Below are 21,075 nucleotides of genomic sequence, written 5' to 3'. Positions count from 1 at the left end.
ATAGACTTGGATTACTGTGAATTTCAAAATAGTTTCTAATTTGATTAATATTTAATTTTGCTTATTGTGGTCAGTGGCTCAGTCATGTCCTATTTTTGTGACTCCAAGGACTGTAGCCTGCCTGGCTCCTACAGTCTAATTCTTAGCCTATATGTATTTCTTTACTTTCATCCTATTTTCTTTACCATAACCCTCATCAATTACTTATTTAATATAAGTCCCATATTTATATTGTAATTTCCATGGATGTCTCAATCATAACTGTTTTGATAAAACTTTCAATTCAGTATTTACAGACTTCCCTGGTGGCTCACATGATAAAGAATCTGCCTGACAATTTAAGAGACCTTGCCAATGCAAGTTCCTAAGAAGGAAATTGCAATCCACTCCATTATTCTTGCCTAGAAAATTCCATGGACAGAGGAGCCCAATTGGCTATGGTCCATGGGATCACAAAGAGTTGGAAACAATTAAACAACTCACACCTTTCTGAATTTACATTCCATCTGATGTAAAAAGGTTATATAACAAATTATTGTAAATAATAAATGTACAGTCATATCTGATTTAACAATATTTGGTCAACACTCTATCAACTCTTATAAACAATTGTGATGGTCTTCAGCAATTTTCCTACATATGGAATCAATGGCAGGAGAAAAAAATCAATGAGAGTTATTTTAAAAAAAGAACTTTTTGTTCAAGGCATTTATTATTTAATTTTATTACCAAACACATACTTTTATTAAAAGTTGGAAAATGTGACTATTATAAAAGACAATAAATAAAATTATCTACAACTTGAAACGTCTCACACATAATAAACCTTCTCACACACATAAACTTTTATCATTCTCATGGACCTATTTTTTAAAAGTAGATGATTTGCATGGTTGTGATTGCACTGTATTTCATAAGTCCATGGGGTCGCAAAGAGTCAAATACGACTGAGCAACTTCACTTCATGCTGTTCATTAAAAATCAATGCTAGTGCATTTTCCACATTATTAAGACATTAAAGCTTCCCTGGTGGCTCAGTGGTGAAGAATCTGTTTATCAATGCAGGAGATGCAACTTCAATCCCTGGGTCAGGGAAATCCCCCTGAGAGTAAATGGCAACCCATTCCAATATTCTTGCCTGGGAAATTCCACGGACAGAGAAGCCTGGCAGGCTATAGTCCATAGGTTGCAAACAGTTGGACATGAGTGAGCAACTAAAACAACAAACAAAATGCTGTTCAATAAACATTATAGCTAGTACAGTTTTTCATGATTAAAATATTAAATTGATAGAAATATTTTATCTATTTAGCACTTATAGATAATTTTACTCGCTACTCAGCATTGAGGTTACTTCCAATTTTGTTTCAGTAGTTATGTGTTCACTATATTTAAGGTACTAGTCTAGTTGTGGAGGCTTCTCAGGTGGCTCAGTGGTAAAGAATATGTCTGCTATTGAAGGAGAAACAAGAGACACCAGTTTGATTCCTGGGTCAGGAAGAGCCCCTGGGGGAGGAAATGGCAACCAACTCCAGTATTCTTGCCTGGAGAATCCCATTGACAGAGGAGTCTGGCAGGCTTCAGTTAGTTCCTGAGGTCACAAAGAGACAGATATGACTGAAGCAAATGAGCATGCACATGCACACACTCTAGTTGTGGAGATACAGAAATATACAAAAGAAGTCTTTTGTCTTCAGGAATTTGTATCCTTTTTCAGAGAGGTAATAAATAAATAAGATAATGTCTATGTGTGGCATGAAAGAAATTAAACAAGATAACTTGATAGAGATCTGAGATCAAATTGTAGAAAATTAGTCCCCTGTACAAAAAGTGGGGGTGAAACATACAAAAGAGAGAAAAGGGCAAGTTCATATGTCCCTAGCTGTAAGCAACTTTACTTTTTTTTAGCAAAGAAAAGTTAATGCCTGGAGGAAAACAAACAAAGGTGACCTAGGAATGATTTGTGGATATCTAAGAATGTAGGATCAAGATTGCCGGGAGAAATATCAACAACCTCAGATATGCAGATGACACTATCCTTATGGCAGAAATTGAAAAGGAACTAAAAAGCCTCTTGAGGAAAGTGAAAGAGGAGAGTGAAAAGGTTGGCTTGAAGCTCAACATTCAGAAAACAAAGATCATAGCATCTGGTCCCATCACTTCATGGGAAATAGATGGAAAAACGGTGGAAATAGTGTCAGACTTTATTTTTTGGGGCTCCAAAATCACTGCAGATGCGGATTGCAGCCATGAAATTAAAAGACGCTTACTCCTTGGAAGGAAAGTTATGACCAACCTTGATAGTATATTAAAAAGCAGAGACATTACTTTGCCAACCAAGGTCCGTCTAGTCAAGGCTATGGTTTTTCCCGTGGTCATGTATGGACGTGAATGTTGGACTGTGAAGAAAGCTGATCGCCAAAGAATTGATGCTTTTGAACTGTGGTGTTGGAGAAGACTCTTGAGAGTCCCTTGAACTGCAAGGAGATCCAACCAGTCCATTCTAAAGGAGATCAATCCTGGGTATTCATTGGAAGGACTGATGCTAAAGCTGAAACTGCAATACTTTGGCCACCTCATGCAACGAGTTGACTCACTGGAAAAGACTCTGATGCTGGGAAAGGTTGGGGGCTGGAGGAGAAGGGGACGACCGAGAATGAGATGGCTGGATGGCATCACCGACTCTGTGGACATGAGTTTGAGTGAACTCCGGGGGTTGGTGAAGGACAGGGAGGCCTGGTGTGCTGTGATTCATGGGGTCGCGGAGAGTCGGACACGATTGAGTGACTGAACTGAACTGAACTGAACTGAAGAATGTAGGATGCATTGTGTCTCTGTAAAGAAGTTTGAATTTTATTTTATGTGGGCTAAGATTCCATTAGGGGGTTTAATGAAAGTGCAGCGTTATCTGACTTATATCTTTTAGAAGCTAGATTATCTGCACTGAAGAGAAGAGGTAAGGGCACCAGTAGAAACAGGAAGACCAGTTAGGAAGTATTGAAGTCATCTAAGATTAAAGGCAGAGATGGAACTAAGTTCTCTGCATAAAATCAGGAGCCATAAAAACTCTAGTCCTATGAAATCTGCATTAAGAACACCCTTGTCTGCTGTTCATGGTTCCACATGATACTATTCAGACAGTCTTGGGACTAGAGAATTAAGCAAGATTACCGGATACATGACTAACAAAAAAGTCAGTAAATTCTATACCTCTGCAATAGTGAATTATTGCTGAGATCATCTACAATAGCCACCTACAAATCTAAAGTTCTGATGTAAATAAAGATGGTAATATTTCTAAAGAGCATAGAGTTTGGTTATTTATTCCCAAGTAATGCACTATCCTAAAATTTACAGGCTTAAACCCACTACCTTTTTTTATATTTATTTTTGAGAAACTTCAAGGAGGTAAATGACACTAGAGCAAAATAAGCAGGAAGGAGAATAGTAGCTAATGTGACCCAAGAAGAATCAAAGGGTCAGACCATGTCAGGCCTTTTAATATATATATATATATATAACAAATTACCCATTTATAAGTGAAAGATAAATAAAACATGGAGCTTTCATAGTCTATACTCTCAGAGGTGAGTAAATATTGACCTAGATATATAGCTAAATTCACATTGTAAAAATGTAAAGCAATTGAAAAGTGATTCATTCTGTGTGCCAGTATTTGTGTGAATTCTAAAACAAAGTCATTAAAGATTACTATTAGAACATGACCAGGGGACAAGCATGTCAAATTCGTATTAGTAGTTTGGTTGCCTCTGACAAGATTCAGAATGCCAGAAGGAGAATGAAAGGAGTATGTGTCCTTTATGTATTATGTTTATAATTAAAACATGACTGTCTGTGGCAAATATTAAATTGTTTGCATTCATTAATACTAGATAAACTATTCTCTGTACTTATGTATATACATCTGTGTGCATGTGTGTATTTGTGGGTCTCTGTGCACATGTGTATATTTGTATGTCAGTGGATATGTATGTATTTTCACTCAAGATACAAATTGCAAGAATATATGATAGATTACCAACATGTGACTTGGCCATGGGTCTGGAATCAGAAGCAAATCTAATTGTCCATCCTGTTGATAAGAGAAATATATCTACCCCCATGTCCAGTTTTAGGCTATGCTCCTATGCTATCCCACAACATACCCTGTCACAAACCTCAACATAGATATGTATGGGCACATGTGCTCACAGACACACAGGGTTTGGTCTTACCACTGTTTGGGGTGAATTCCAACACTTCAGGAGTAAGGTTTGACCAAAAGGTATATCTCCTGACAGATCCCTTGCCAATTTTAATTTCCAATCCTCATCTCTTTGATTTGCATGTATAAGTGAATGTGCAGGAAAATTTATCTGCTCATGCCTAAATACACTGCTCTCTCACAGAAAGAAGGTTGTGGTTTCAGGCCTCAAGGGCTTTCTACATTTTTATTCCATCAAGTTAGAGAACAATTTCATGTTATTATTCTCATTAATTGAGCATATTCTCTTGACACTTTCATTATGAACTCTGGAGGAGGATAGGAGTCATCTGTTTCGGATCATATCACCATCTTTCCCAAAGTGCTCTCAAATTGTTCTTGAGTGATTCTCTAGAAAAATAAAATATATTAACAGCAATTGTCCAAAAATCACATGCACAGTCTGCTTTTAAGGTATGATTTTAAGTTAAGAATCTTAGCTTTTTAAAAATCTTGGAAAAGAGCTGAAAAGTTTGGACTACATAATTAAGTCAATAATTTGGAGAGAGTTAGCAATTCCTGAATTACAAATATTAACCTAAAGATCACAGTGGGCTGCTGGCAGTTAAAAATATAATTTCCATATAATAATGGTATCAGAAAATGAGCCCTACTTATGTTTCAGACATTTGATTACCACTCACTGTTTATTTGGGCTTCCCTGGTGGCTCAACTGGTAAAGAATCCTGCAATGCAGGAGACCTGGGTTCCATCCCTGGGTTGGAAAGATCCCCTGGAGAAGGGAAAGGCTACCCACTCCAGTGTTCTAGCCTGGAGAATTAGTATCTGCTTCTTTCGTTTATTTGTTTTGACCAAGTGCCACCCTAGACATCAAGCATAAACAATGAGTAAGACCCTGGCCAAACTCTTGAAGAATTTAGAGTTTATTTTTAACTTACCTGTTGAGAGATATTAAAATACACTTGATTTTTGAAAAGTGGGCTTCTCTCTATCCTCAGTGTGGAGAACTAACTAAGTAAATATCGCTTAGTAAATGAAAATTTTAGGCCTTGTGTGTGTGTGTGTTTGTGTTAGTTGTTTAGACATGTCCAACTCTTTGCAATCCCGTGGACTGTAGCCCCCCAGGCTTCTCTATCCATAATATCTAGTTAATGATTCTCAACTGTATTATGTACTAAGATCCTTAAGTATATTTTTTGTACTTTACATTCTGAGCCATATACTCCACTTTTACTCTTCTAGACACCAAATCACAAATTTCCAAATAAAACAAAAGTTTCACTCAAGTATGTGTCTTCTCTTGTTTTCAGTATCTCATTGCTCTATGTTCGTTCTTTCTTTTAAATTGTGTTTGAACTGTTTAAACATTAATTCAGTAGAAATATGAGAGGAAAATAAAGGCTATGCTAATTTAAATCTCTCAGATTTAAATTTCAAATTTGTTGAAATATTCTCCATCATTATATTTTATTTTCCATTATTTAATGAGTATTTCTGGAGCACCCAACCTGACACTCATAATCTTCTATTCTTACATACATTTTTAGCTATATTTACTAAAACTTAACAGTGGGAAAGTTTGAGTTAATTACAGCCTTATTCAACGTTTCCTTTGCTCACGTTTCATTTTTTTAATTCTTTCTCTGTTCCTTTCCCTCTAGTTTTATTGAAGTTAAATTGATAATTAAAGTTGTATATATTTAAAATATGTAATATGATGATTCAATATGTGTATAACTTGTGAAATATTTACCACAATCATGTAAATTAATACACCTGTAAATTCTGATCATGTTAATTAATACATCTGTAACTTACACCACTGCCATTTTTTATAGTGAGAATGCTTAAAATCTACTCTTTTGGCAGATTTGAAGTATACAATATTATCATAGCCATAATATTAGATCCTCAGTGTTTATTCATTTTATAACTGAAAGTTTGTACCCTTTAATCAATATCTCTCCACACCCAAACCCCTCACTACAACCATTTTCCTTCCTGTCTAGGAATTTAAGTTTTTATGAATTAATTTATTTTTTTGGATTTCACATGTGATACCATACAGTATTTGTCTTTGTCTGACTTATTTCAACTAACATAGTACTATTCAGTTTCATTCACGTTGTTGCAAAGGGCAATATTTCCCTCTTTTAAAGACTGAATACTATTCTACTATAGATAGATAGATCTCACATTTTCTGTACCAGTGTATCCATCAACAGACATTTGCATTCTTTGCATATCTTGGCTCCTGAGAATACTATTATTACAATGAAAATAGGAGTGCAAATAATGAGCGTTTATTAAATGTTGCAAAGGGTGAAACAAATAATTAACTTGGAGATATGTACAATTTACTTTATAACTGTAATTAAATTAATTACTTTATAATTAAAAAGTTCAGGAAGATAAATTATACAGAAATATATATTATATATGTGAAACTTCAGATCTAATGGACAACTCAGTATTAGCCTTGGGCTGATCTTACAATCAGGAGCCCACAAAGATAGTGTCTGGACAGAGCTTTTAGACAGTATAACCTTTAGACTTGTGCATGTCAATGTGTGTATCCATATTTAAGGTGTATTTACTATTACAACTCCTTTATCTATTATATTACGGTTATAAAAATCATCATGGTATGAAAGTTTCTAATTGCCAGGAATGTTCTGAAAACAATGAAGTGCATACAGCATCAGTTGTGTAAAAAGAAAAAAAATTCCTAAGGGCAAGGATTTTTATCTCTTTTGTTCATTGGAGCATTCTCAGTGCCTAGTGCATTGTAGGCACTCAATAAATATATGTAAAATGAAGGGATATGATGTATCTATAAAATATTATGTTACGGGTGCATATGTTTGATCTTGCCGTTACCCTCACAAGTAAAGACTGCATCACTCAGAAAAAAAAAAAAAGAAAAGAAAATAGGAGTGCAGATATCTTTTCAAGATACTGATTTTATTTCGTTCATATGTATACTCAGAAATGGGATTGCTGGAACATATGGCAGTTTTTTATTTTTTTGAGGAATATCTTTAATGTTTTGCATAATGACTGTCTCAGTTTACATTCCTACTTCTAACAGGTGTGAGGTAATGTCTCATTGTGGTTTTGATTTGCATTTCCCTGATAATTAGTGGTATAGATCACCTTTATATGTACCTGTTTGCCATCTGAATATCATCTTTGGAAAATGTCTATAGAGGTCATCTGTCCTTTGTTAAATCAGATTTTTTTTAAATTTTTTGTTATTGACAGTGTGATTTCTTTATATATTTTAGATGTTTACTTATTATAAGCTATATGGTTTGCATATATTCTGTAGGTTTCCTTTTCCTTTTGATGATTTCCTTTGTTGCACAGAAGATTTTTAGTTTGAGGTAATCTCACGTTATTTTTGCTTTAGTTGCCAGTACTTCTGGTGTCATATGTGAAAAATCATTGCTAAGACTAATGTCAAGGAAATTTTTTCCTATGTTTTCTTCTAAGAATTTTACCATTTCTGGTATTACATTTAAGTTTTTATTCCATTTCTAGTTGACTTTTGTGAGTGATGTAAGATAGAGGTCCAGCTCCATTCTGCATATAGATATCAAGTTTTCCCAGAAGCATTTATTGAATAGACTACCACTTTCCACTGTGTGTTCTTGGTGCCTTTGTCAAAGCCAGTTAACTGTATATAATGGGTTTATTTCTGAACTATTCTGTTCCATTAAACTATGTGACTTTCTTATGTCAATATGAATGTGAATTTTAGGATTCTTTTTCCATTTCTGTGAATAATTTCATTGGACTACTATAGGATAACATTGAATTTATAGATCATTTGGGGTAATATGAACATTTTATTAATAACAATATTAATTCTTTCAGTGCAAGAGCATAGGATATCTTTTAATTTTTTATCTTTCTTGTGTTCTTTTTTAGCCAATCTTAATAATAAAACAGGTCAAGATTAGCACTGTATGGATTTTCCTACAATTTCCTTTTCTGCTTTCAAACTAAAGAGAAAGTTGGCTTTGCCAGATCAGTTTCCTCTTCACTTTGCATTGAAAGTTAAATTCTCCTATTGCTTTTTCTTTTTTTTTTTTTTTCTTCTCCATGTGTGTGTGAAACAAAGATAAGAAGAAAATGAGCGCCCTCCTCTGACTTCTGACAAGTGGTCTGAAATGAGAGTCACTTCCATTTAGACATCCTACCTCCCTGTTTACAATGTTTGCTTGGAAAGTACATATGCACCTTGTTCCAAGCTAATCATTTTCTTTTTTTTCTTAAAATATCTTTGAGATGGAATTTGGACTGACCAAGGAGGTGCTGTAATCCTTTAAGAACTGAAATTGAGACCCTGCCTTATAAAGAAAGTCTGAGGGGATGAAGTCAAGGTGGGTGGACAATAACCTATAGAAAAAGAACAAGACAGCAGTGTTCATCCTCCTTGTTCTGTCCTTCCCTGTGGCTGGAACATGTGAGCATATATACTTTCACTTAGCCCAATACTCTTGTTTTCACTTTGCCTTGTTCAAGCAGGTTTTAGAAAAGGCAGAGGCACCAGAGATCAAATTGCCAACATCTGCTGGATCATGGAGAAAGCAAGAGAGTTCCAGAAAAACATCTATTTCTGCTTCATTGACTATGCCAAAGCCTTTGACTCTGTGGATCATAATAAACTCTGGAAAATTCTGAAAGAGATGGGAATACCAGACCACCTGACCTGCCTCTTGAGAAACCTGTATGCAGGTCAGGAAGCAACAGTCAGAACTGTACATGGAACAACAGACTGGTTCCAAATAGGAAAAGGAGTACGTCAAGATTGTATATTATCACCCTGCTTATTTAACTTATATGCAGAGTACATCACGAGGAACGCTGGGCTTGAAAAAGCACAAGCTGGAATCAAGATTGCCGGGAGAAATATCAATAACCTCAGATATGCAGATGATACCACCCTTATGGCAGAAAGTGAAGAGGAACTCAAAAGCCTCTTGATGAAAGTGAAAGAGGAGAGTGAAAAGATTGGCTTGAAGCTCAACATTCAGAAAACAAAGATCATAGCATCTGGTCCCATCACTTCATGGGAAATAGGTGGACAAACAGTGGAAACAGGGTCAGACTTTATTTTTGGGGGCTCCAAAATCACTGCAAATGCTGATTGCAGCCATGAAATTGAAACACTCTTACTCCTTGGAAGGAAAGTTATGACCAATCTAGATAGTATATTAAAAAGCAGAAACATTACTTTGCCAACAAAGGTCCGTCTGGTCAAGGCTACGGTTTTTCCCGTGGTCGTGTATAGATGTGAGAGTTGGACTGTGAAGAAAGCTGATTGCCGAAGAATTGATGCTTTTGAACTGTGGTGCTGGAGAAGACTCTTGAGATTCCCTTGGACTGCAAGGAGATCCAACCAGTCCATTCTAAAGGAGATCAATCCTGGGTGTTCATTGGAAGGACTGATGCTAAAGCTGAAACTGCAATACTTTGGCCACCTCATGTGACGAGTTGACTCACTGGAAAAGACTCTGATGCTGGGAGGGATTGGGGGCGGGAGGAGACGGGGACAACAGAGAATGAGATAGCTGGATGGCATCACCGACTCAATAGACATGGGTTTGAGTGAACTCCAGGAGTTGGTGATAGACAGGGAGGCCTGGCATGCTGTGATTCATGGGGTCACAATTAATCACACAAGACAGTGACTGAACTGAACTGAAGTTACTTAAAAGTTGATTTTTATTTATATATTTATTTATTCTTTTTTCCAAGTGTCCCATTCAGCTTGCAATTGGAAGCATACTTTATTCCAGAAGAATTTTCTTCTTTTATATATTGATTATTGTTTGTTCTTCACTTGCTTTAATATCTTTCTCCTATGTGTAGCTGATCAGCATCTAATATCTCTGGCCACTGTTCTGTGTATAAAGGTTTCCACAACCATCTCCCACTATATTTGATTTTCTTGTTCTATTTGCTATTTGAGAGAAATTTTCAGGTTTGTCTTTGTAATTGTTGACCTCATTTCTAACAATGCCAATTCTGCTCCTTTCTGAATCTAATGCCTTTCAAGATTCTGTAATTAATCCGTTTTTTAAAGATATTTTTTGTTTCACTTAAAAGTTTTTTCTACAATCTGTACTTACCCATCTTAAAGCCAGCTATGTTTTTAAGTTTCAGTTTGTGTCTTATTATCTCATACTTCTCACAGATCATGAGCATATGCATTGTATTGAGACAACAACCTGCTAGTAAATTCTCAACATATCTCCCACTGTAAATTATGTTCATTACTAAGCTCTTCTATACTGTGAATGCTAAATTGCTTCTCATATTGCAGAATTGCTTCTCAGATCCTTTGACCTGTAGTCTCTTTTATATATGACAGTGATGAAATATTTTCAAGACTAGCTTTTGCCATTATCAGTATGATTATGTTTTCTATTGCTCCTATCACTCTCAAGTATTAAGCCTCAAAGCCCAGACCTTAGTCAGATAGATCTAAACTTCACCTAAACTGCTCTGAGGTACATTTACTTATATGGCTTGTTTCTGCAAGAATAATGAATTAGTTTTACCAAAGAATAAAAAATCCTAAATTATCTGAAGCATTAACTATAGCTCTCTCTTTTCAATGAATGAAAATTCAGCCCTAGAATATATCACTCCCGTTGCTTTTTCAAGGCAGTTTTTCCTTTTTTTTTTTTTTTCATTTTCCTATTGCTATCACTGGAAACCAGAAACTATCAAATTATTCCAGGAAAGAAGTTTGCTTCTGGGAAGTGAAATTCTGGAAGGAATCTGGGAAGAATTAGTAGAAAGATACTAGGTCATGGCATTTTATGACAAAAATTTTTCCATAAGGAAAGAGATATGAATTACACTTCAACTGTAGCAGACAGGGATTGAAATATTATACAAGAGATATTTCTAAATGACCCAGATATTTTTTCAAGGTATTATTTATGCTTCAGGTAGTAGAAACTTTGTGTTATCTTACTTTGCATTTGCATAATTATATCAGTGTTTTTATAGATGGAAAAATGCATTAGTCTTCCACTAACAAATTTTGGAGCATAAAATAATACATTTTATTGTGCTTTTCTGTACTGTAATTAATGTTACAACATCTATTCATTAGTTTTTGCAAAAGAATGTTATTTTCTGAAAACTATAAGACTGGGTGTCAATAGATATCTAACCACAAACATTGTTATTGGCAGATGTAACAATATCTGACACAAACCCTGAGTGCATGTGTACATATTTATACACACAACTGTATATATACAGCTATTAAATCTATATTTTGCTCCTTCAGTTCAGTTCAGTCGCTCAGTCGTGTCCGACTCTCCGCGACCCCATGAATCATAGCACGCCAGGCCTCCCTGTCCATCACCAACTCCCGGAGTTCACTCAAACTCATGTCCATCGAGTCGGTGATGCCATCCAGCCATCTCATTCTCTGTCATCCCCTTCTCTTCCTGCCCACAATCCCTCCCAGCATCAGAGTCTTTTACAGTGAGTCGACTATTTTGCTCCTTAAAATATATCTAATATAGATAAGTCAGACAAGATATAAATTTTAAGTAGAAGAAACTAATATTTGCAAAGATTAATTAATTTGACTAAGTTAAACTGGCAGAAAGTGAGCAAGCAAGACAATACTTAGACTTTAAAATCCAGGATACATTTTTTTTTCCCTATGTATTCATTGCAATGTGTTTTTATCAAAGAAACATACTGAAATGCAATGGGCCTTATTCTATGAATACCTGGTTTAGTATGAATACCTAGTTTAGTTTGCTGTCTGGTTGCTAAGTCGTGTCTGTTTCTTTTGAGACCCTATGGACTGAAGCCCTCCAGGCTCTTCTCTGTCCATGAGATTTCCCAGGCAATAATACTGGAGTAGGTTGCCATTGCCACTTCAGTGGCTGATCACTGGAGAAGGAAATGGCAACCCACTCTGGCATTCTTGCTTGGGAAATCCCACGGAGGGAAGAACCTAGCAAGCTACAGGATAGAACCTGCATCTGCTTTGTTACATGTGGGTTCTTTACCACTTTAACATGTTCCTCATATGTTTCCATTATATAATGTACAGCATCTGAAAAATTCTAATTTTTTGATTCTTTTATTGTCTGTTTTCTCTCACTAGATTTCCTGAGAGCAAGGATTGCTATTCTCTTGAAAATCATACACTCAGTAAGTATTTCAGTTCAGTTCAGTTCAGTTGCTCAGTCATGTCCAACTCTTTGCGACCCCATGAATCATAGCACACCAGATCTCCCTGTCCATCACCAACTCCCGGAGTTCACTCAAACTCATGTCCATCGAGTCGGTGATGCCATCCAGCCATCTCATTCTCTGTAGTCCCCTTCTCCTCCTGCCCCCAGTCACTCCCAGCGTGAGTCTTTTCCATTGAGTCAACTCGTCGCATGAGGTGGCCAAAGTATTGGAGTTTCAGCTTTAGCATCAGTCCTTCCAATGAACACCTAGGACTGATCTCCTTTAGGATGGGCTGGTTGGATCTCCTTGCAGTCCAACGGACTCTCAAGAGTCTTGTCTGACACCACAGTTCAAAAGCATCAATTCTTTGGCGATCAGCTTTCTTCACAGTCCAACTCTCACATCCATACATGACCACGGGAAAAACCATAGCCTTGACTAGACGGGCCTTGGTTGGCAAAGTAATGTCTCTGCTTTTTAATATACTATCAAGGTTGGTCATAATTTTCCTACCAAGGAGTAAGCGTCTTTTAATTTCATGGCTGCAATCAGCATTTGCAGTGATTTTGGAGCCCCCCAAAATAAAGTCTGACACTGTTTCCACTGTTTGTCCACCTACTTCCCATGAAGTGATGGGACCAGATGCCATGATCTTTGTTTTCTGAATGTTGAGCTTCAAGCCAACCTTTTCACTCTCCTCTTTCACTTTCATCAAGAGGCTTTTGAGTTCCTCTTCACTTTCTGCCATAAGGGTGGTATCATCTGCATATCTGAGGTTATTGATATTTCTCCCGGCAATCTTGATTCCAGCTTGTGCTCTTCCAGCCCAGCGTTCCTCGTGATGTACTGTGCATATAATTTAAATAAGCAGGGTGATAATATAAAACCTTGATGTACTCCTTTTCCTATTTGGAACCAGTCTGTTGTTCCATGTACAGTTCTGACTATTGCTTCCTGAACTGCATACAGGTTTCTCAAGAGGCAGGTCAGGTGGTCTGGTATTCCCATCTCTTTCAGAATTTTCCACAGTTTATTGTGATCCACAGAGTCAAAGGCTTTGGCATAGTCAATGAAGCAGAAATAGATGTTTTTCTGGAACTCTCTTGCTTTCTCCATGATCCAGCAGATGTTGGCAATTTGATCTGTGGTGCCTCTGCCTTTTCTAAAACCTGCTTGAACATCTGGAAGTTCACGGTTCACATACTGCTGAAGCCTGGCTTAGAGAATTTTGAGCATGCCTTTAAGTATTTATGAATGCTCAAATGGATAATCTTTCTGAATACTTACTATATTCCAGTTACTTTGTTGTTTTTAAATATACATTCTTCACTTCATCCTCTTAAACTAAAAGTTTGCTTTATTCTTATACTAATGGTACATTTGGGGCTTGGATATTTCAGTAATATGTCCATAATCATACTATTAGTAAATGGCAAAGGTAGAAATTGGACTTAGTTCTATTTTACTACACAGGCCATACCATTGAAAACCACACTGAACTGCATCCTAATTTTTCACTTTTTTTACCAGAAACATTGTTGCTAGTACTATAAATAAAATAGAAAGAAGAAGAAAATGAGTTCCAAGGCACTGATAATTCTTCTCAGTGGCTTCCTCTTTCCTCCCTCGGAAAGAAAAAAGTGTTCTAGGACAGCTACAAATTTTGAAGTAGTTCCTTGCTAAGTGACATTAATCTATATATGTATTAACTAGAAATGAATCACCAAGCTCCAAGTGAATGTAATATAAGACCCAGCAGATTCTTTTGTGTAACTGAACCAGTTTTAACTAGGTCATACATATTTAGGTTTTCCAGGTGGCACTAGTGTTAAAGAACCTACCTGCCAAAGCAGGAGACATAAGAGACATGGGTTCTATCCCTGGGTTGGGAAGATCCCCTGGAGAAGGGCATGGCAATCCACTCCAGTATTCTTACATGGAGAATCCTGTGGACAGAGGAGCTTGGCGGGCTACAGTCCACAGGGCACAGAGAGTTGGACATGACTGAGTTACTAAGCATGGGGATAAAAAATAAAACAATAACATTAAAAAAATAATTTCCTCTGTAATTGATTTAACTTCCTTCACAATTGATTCAATAGAGGAGATAGGACTTTTTTCTATGTTTCTTCATGGCCAGGTAGAAAAATTTTTAAAAAGTCTTTTTCCAAATGGCCCCAAATCACTGCATTGCTATATTGCAATAGTTTGTTGTCCTAGCTGGCATAATTTCCCAGTCCTCTCCCCTAAGCAGGCTGAATTCTCACACCAACATTTCAACATTTCCAGCTGGTTCCTTTCTGGCTTTCATATTTGTAAAGATGCCAGTACATACCTTTCAGTATGTAAGCCAGACCTGGACAATCTCCATAAACATAGGAAGAATCTCCATGACACTAATATTGAGGCTGACTTGGCAGAAGGAAATCAGTGCTTTCTCTCAAGCATGAAAAAGTGCACAAGGTCCATGCCAACCTCCAGGCTGCTCCTGTGCTTGGCACCTTTCTTATCCTCTAAGCTATAGATTCTCCATTATCTCCTTGAGCCAATTTGCCTTCTGACATTTATGACTCCCAGAGTAAAGAGTTTGTTTTTGATGTATCTTAACCACATTTATTTTTTATTGTGTAAGCAGTTTTTTTTTTTCTTTTCTGGCAGGAATTTTCTCCTCTCCAGAACAAGACTATAAACATTCTATAATAATAATCATAACTGACAATAGAAAATAAATATTTAATATAAAATCAATAAATTTTATATACATTGGTGAAATGGATACCCTGTCTTCACTGTTCCTCAAATGATATATATTTTGTATCAGTTTGACCATTTATTACATTAAAACTACATTAGTATTAAAATGTGAGAAGGGACAAGGAGACAGTGAGAGGAGATTCTGAGCACTAACCATGAGAAAAATGTTTCTTTTTGCACATTATTTGTGAAAACCAGCCTACAACTTTCCTGTCTAAAACATCCTCTCCATCTAGACCAAACTTATCTGTAAGTTATTTCATTAATATATTAAGTGACCTTCTGTTTCTTTATACAACTATACCTGAAAAGCAAAAAAGCTCGTTTTACCCAGTAAAAACACTCTTAGTAAGGAGATTTTTAGTTAGAAAAAAATCAAAACAAATGCAACTTTAAAGATTTCCTTTGCAGTACAGTGGTTAGGGCTCCATGCTTCCATTTTAGGGCTCATGGGCTCAATCCCTTGTTCTGGAAATAAAATCCCACATGCCATGTGGTTCCACTAGAAAATAATAATAATAATGTGATATTTTGAACATTTCAAATCTACTAAATAATTTTATTCCAAATTATTAGTAATTCTTAATAACTTTAAGCAAAGGACCTGGATGAAAAATACAGCATGAAGAACTAAATGACAGAGTAAAGCTGTCTTGTAAAGTGTGTGATAGTATGGGCAGTCTAAAAAATCAGTTGCCAGGCAAAGGATGTTCCAGCATTGGAGTTTCACGGACTGTAGCCCACCAGGCTTCTCTGTCCATGGTGATTCTCCAGACAAGAATACTAGATTGGGTTGCCATGCCCTCCTCCAGGAGATCTTTCCAATCCAGGGATCAAAACCAGGTCTCCCCCATGTTACAGGTGGATTCTTTACCATCTGAGCCACCAGGGAAGCCCATGGTGCTATATTTAGCTATATATGCTAGTGCGGGACTTCCCAGGTGGTGCTAGTGATAAAGAACCCACTGGCCAATGCAGAGGTTGTAAGAGACACAAGTTCAATCCCAGGTTCTGGAAGATCCCCTGGAAGAGGTCATGGCAACCCACTCTAGTATTCTTATCTAGAGAAACTCCATGGACAGAGAAGCCTGGTGGGCTGCAGTCCACGGGGTCGCAAAGAGTCAGACGTGACTGAAGCGACCTACCATGCACGCATGTGAGGCACATTTTATTTCACTTGTAAGTGAAGACTTGGATATGGCCCTTGTCAAGCTCTCAAGCTCTCAAACAAAAAAGAAGTGGATTAGCCAACAAAGCCAAGTTTATCCAGGTATAGGAGAAAAATTGCAATTCAAGATATCCATACTATGGGAAACTATAGGCAAGCTCTGGGAACAAGGAGAGAAATGTTTCTGTTTTTATGTAGAGGAATGGAGGAAGTTGGGAAGGGCTATATTTAATGAAATTTCATTAGAGGAAAGTGAGAACTTGGAATTGTGGTGACTTTTCACTGGCTGAGTTGTAATAGTTTCCCATTGGCTGGGTTGTTGCTGGGCAAAGAGAAAAGCTTTCTTTTTCCTGCTAGGGGATGTAAAGTCAGCTTCTTCTGATGGGCATATGACATAGGCTTCACGAATGGTACTTGTGTGAGACACTCCACCCCAAGGGTTTCCCAAATTCATTTTGAAAATGGATTTCCTTTACTCATTTTCATGTTTTCTATTTTATAACACAATTAAAATGGCATTAATAATAGTTTTTAATTATTTTACCATGTTTTACAACCTCTTAGCTATATTAATAACAACCTCCACTAGGTATCAACAAATTTCAGATTTTTAACATTTAATAATATAATTTTATTTTCTTTAAATTTATTATGAGGTATTTAGAAGATTTATTTATTTTGGGCAATTGGTAAAATGTCAGTATTTAAAACTTAAAAATAATTATTTCATTGACATTTTTCCTTAAAAGTTGACAAGAACACAGATCTGAGACTTGAAGCCCAAACATCTGCCAGCAGATTAAAAAAAAAAGAAAAGGCAAACAACATTGTCACAGTGTCTTTTTCAAAGAATTCAGTGTTCTTAATGCAAAAGGGTAGAGTACAAAAATATGTATCATAGGCAAAATCAAGCACAGAACATGAAAAGATGATAAAAGATCCAGACAAATGCCAATCTACAGGGTGACATGTGGAAAAACAGCTGCAGAAGAGTTAAATTATTATTATGTACTTTGCTATATTAAAATATTTAGAAACCCAGCATTCAATCTACAAAAATGTTATTTTACACATAGCATCACCATTTCATTTTTCAAAGTTGTACATTAAATGCTCTGCTTTCAGTACAGTCATTTTCTCCCCAGCTCCCAAAACCCTGTCCCTCTCCGTGTCCATTCCCCTAATCAATTTCATTTCTCTGGCAACTAATTTCCCCAGGAAATGATGCTACAGCAGAACCAGAGAACAGCATATTAGAACAATACAACACATCTAAGATTTAGTGAATAAAGATTCTATGGGTTGAGAAGAGTAGAGAAAACTTAATCAGTAAGAAAGAATCTTAGAAGAAAGGACAATGAGATGGACCCCCATGACCTGCCCCTTAGCTTCAGGTGGAATTTTGGGTGCAAAGTGTAAATGACAGAATAATAAAAATGTGCTTGAAAGGATCTGAAATCATAAGGAACTTGTGCACTTCTTCTTAAGGTAATGATAAGTCTCATAACTATCTCTCAGTCAGCCTTCTCAAGTTCTCTGCACTGTGTGGTAAGAACAGTTAAAAAAAAAAAAAATGACTAAGAGAGTAGCTAGCAAGGACTGTAACATTCTTTCATAGTTTTCCCATGCTCACTAGTACTTGGAGAAAGTAAGTATTTCCTGTGCTTCTAAGAAGGGTACAGAAGTTGATGGGCAATTCAGACTCTATTCTTGTAGCTGAAAAAAGAGCAACAGAATACCTGTATGGATAGGCATATAGCACTTATCTAAGCTTAAGGCAAGAGAGATCATGATTAGACTTCTAAGTGGCTCAGCATGGATACAGTTTACAGGGAAAGGAAGAACTAGAGCGGACTGTGTGCCAGAAGCCAGGAAAAGCACATTTCAAGAAAAGAGGGTATGTAGAAGTCAGGACAGCTAAGGATTGAAAAGCAGTCTACGAATTAGCAACCCAGCACTTGCTGTTTAACTGAGTGACAGAAAGAACAGTACTGATCGGTGTGTGCATGCATACTTAGTTGCTCAGTGAGATATGTCCTAACTGTTTGTAATCCTATGGACAGTAGCCCACCAGGCTCCTCTGTCCATGGGATCGTCCAGGCAAGAATACTAGAGTGTGTTGCCATTTCCCTCTCCAGGGAATCTTCCCTACCCAGGGATTGAACTCAGAATCCCTGTGTCTCCTTCATTGAAATGCAGGGTCTTTACCACTGAGCCACCTGGGAGGCATGTTGATGGGGTGATGACATCAAATTGCAAGTTTATGAAAAGGTAGAAACATTGTTTTAAGTGAAAATAGTAAGTCATAATACACAGATAACACCACAAATATTCACAGTGAGGAAAAAAACAGAAAGCACTATTGGGGGAGGGGACATACAGCTGATCGAAGGTGGTATTGTCACTGTTTTGATGAACCAGGGACAAAAACATGGTTAAATAATTATGGAAAGAAATATAGTGGAAGTGATTAAAGGAATCTATGATAGATGGCAGAATTGATCATGAGAGTTAGAAGTAGGTGTACTTCTAGTCTCAAGAGAAAAGTTCTGTCTTAGAAAAGGTGGCTAGTAAACATTTTTTTGCGGGGGGCATTAGATGTTCTCTGGGTATTCAAAGTTTTAGACACAAGCATAAATAAGTCAAAAGAATTGAAGGAGCTATGAAAGCACATCTCTATGGAAGCTTCTTTTTGGTCACTTTTTATTTAATGCACTCTTTTTGGTCATTTTGATTCAGCATGGACTAAATTTCCACATTTGATAGCCTTGCTTTTCTGAATATTTTGGATTTCTTTTACCTTTCTCAGATTCTCCTTTTGATTTTCCTGATTTGAGATCCCCCGTACCTTCTGCTCACACCTGACAGTAATACATATTTCTGAAAAATGCCACATTATGTTTAAGGTGCATGTGCATCTGAAAATAGTTAGAATATGACTTCACATATTTTGGAAACAAAAATCATTACAGTAAAATGCCCCAGTTTCCTGGAATTATGAACATTTGTTTGGTGCAGACCATCAATTACATAATGTTATAAAACTCACAGCACTGGAGCTTTGGTTTGCAGTAAGGGTCTCTACAAATAAGCCTTATTTCTATGACACTGATGTAACTATTAATACTACAGAGGTGCCATTGCTTCTGAGAATCTTGCCATCTCCTTTTCTTCCTCCTTCTTTTTTCCTAATGGTGTATATTGCACAGTGACCTGGATGCTTGGGTACTCAAAATTCATAAAGAAATCTCATGGATTTCTTCCCATAACTGCCCATGGAATCTAGTTAAGAGTGAATATTTTAATGCTTTTCCAAGATTTTGATTCAGTGACAAGGTCAAAAATCATATGCCATGATGACAAACGTTTTTAGCATCTAAAAAGAGATAATACCAAAGTATTTCTCCCATCACTAGGTAAACTAAGAAGAAATAAGCTTTCATAAAGGAACTTTTTAAATATTGGTCAATATAAGGTATACACAATTTAAAAATGCAATCAACCTGTTAAATCAAACTTAATACTGAGAATTCTAATAGCTGTACCATTAGACAGAGACCACAAATACTTAAGAAAAATATTTCATTTATATGCCAAATACACAGCATAGATCAAAGTTATAGATAAATTTTCTTGACATATCTTTCCTAATATAACCTATTTTACTAACAGAGAATAGTATCTTTCTCTGTGAAAACAATTGGAAGTGAAAAAAAAAAATTCAAAAAACTGAATTGTGTTAATTCACTGTCCTTTCGTTTTATCCATTTGTGTCTTAGCTAAAACTATCAGATCTAGGATATTGGGATAATTTGTTATTGCCCAAGAAAAATCTTCATATATTTGGTTAAAAAATTATATCAAAGGCTTTGAAAGTTAATATTTAAAGTGCCATAAAGAATCACTGTCAAACATAAGTCAGTGAAATAGGTCATTTGCCTAAAACAAGTGTGGTAAAAGCAAATTGTGGGAATGTAAATAATATCCTATGTGCATTCAGGAAATTTTCTTTCTTAAAAATATTTTAATGCAATATATTTTAAAATAAATAATATATTAATTAGTGCATTTGATGTTCTTAAAGATGCATATTTGAGTGCTGACTTACACTCTAATTTATGAACCTAAGAAACACAGACTATTGAATGTGAGCAATTCAAACATGAATTCATAGTTATAGACAATATGACTTATGCTCTTAAAAAACCCCATTTCAGAATTTGTAGCTAATTTATCACTATGTCAGAATATAGGTAAGTTGAGTTATTAAGCTCATGAAAATGATTTTGTTCCATTAATAATATTAATTTACAATGATATAGTAAAAATTATGTATTACGAATTTAATTCTCTTACTCCCCTCTGCTAACTAGAAGCTTTTCATTCTCTCAGTCTCTAATTTTCAAATCAATATCTTGTAATATTTTTTGGTCGCTTGGTTAGTTTAAATACACATGTATAGTATCAGACAAAAAAAAGTGGCTCAATACCTATGTATATACACATATATATATGACATTTTCATGCTTTCACTTACTTTTCACTTCCTATGCATGAAATTTATATATCCTATAATTATTATTTTTTAATATACAGCAATTTTTTGCTGTTTACAATAGTTATAATCACTACAAACACCTCTTCTGGGATGCTAAATCATCGTTCCTAAGGGAAATAAAGAGTTAAGTTCCTCTGTGCCTCTCTT

Source organism: Moschus berezovskii, chromosome 4 (assembly GCF_049115385.1).
Source record: "Moschus berezovskii isolate FMDL1 chromosome 4, NW_MosBer_1.0, whole genome shotgun sequence".
In the NCBI taxonomy this organism is placed as follows: Eukaryota; Metazoa; Chordata; class Mammalia; order Artiodactyla; family Moschidae; genus Moschus; species Moschus berezovskii.
Note: the sequence above shows the minus strand (reverse complement) of the source record.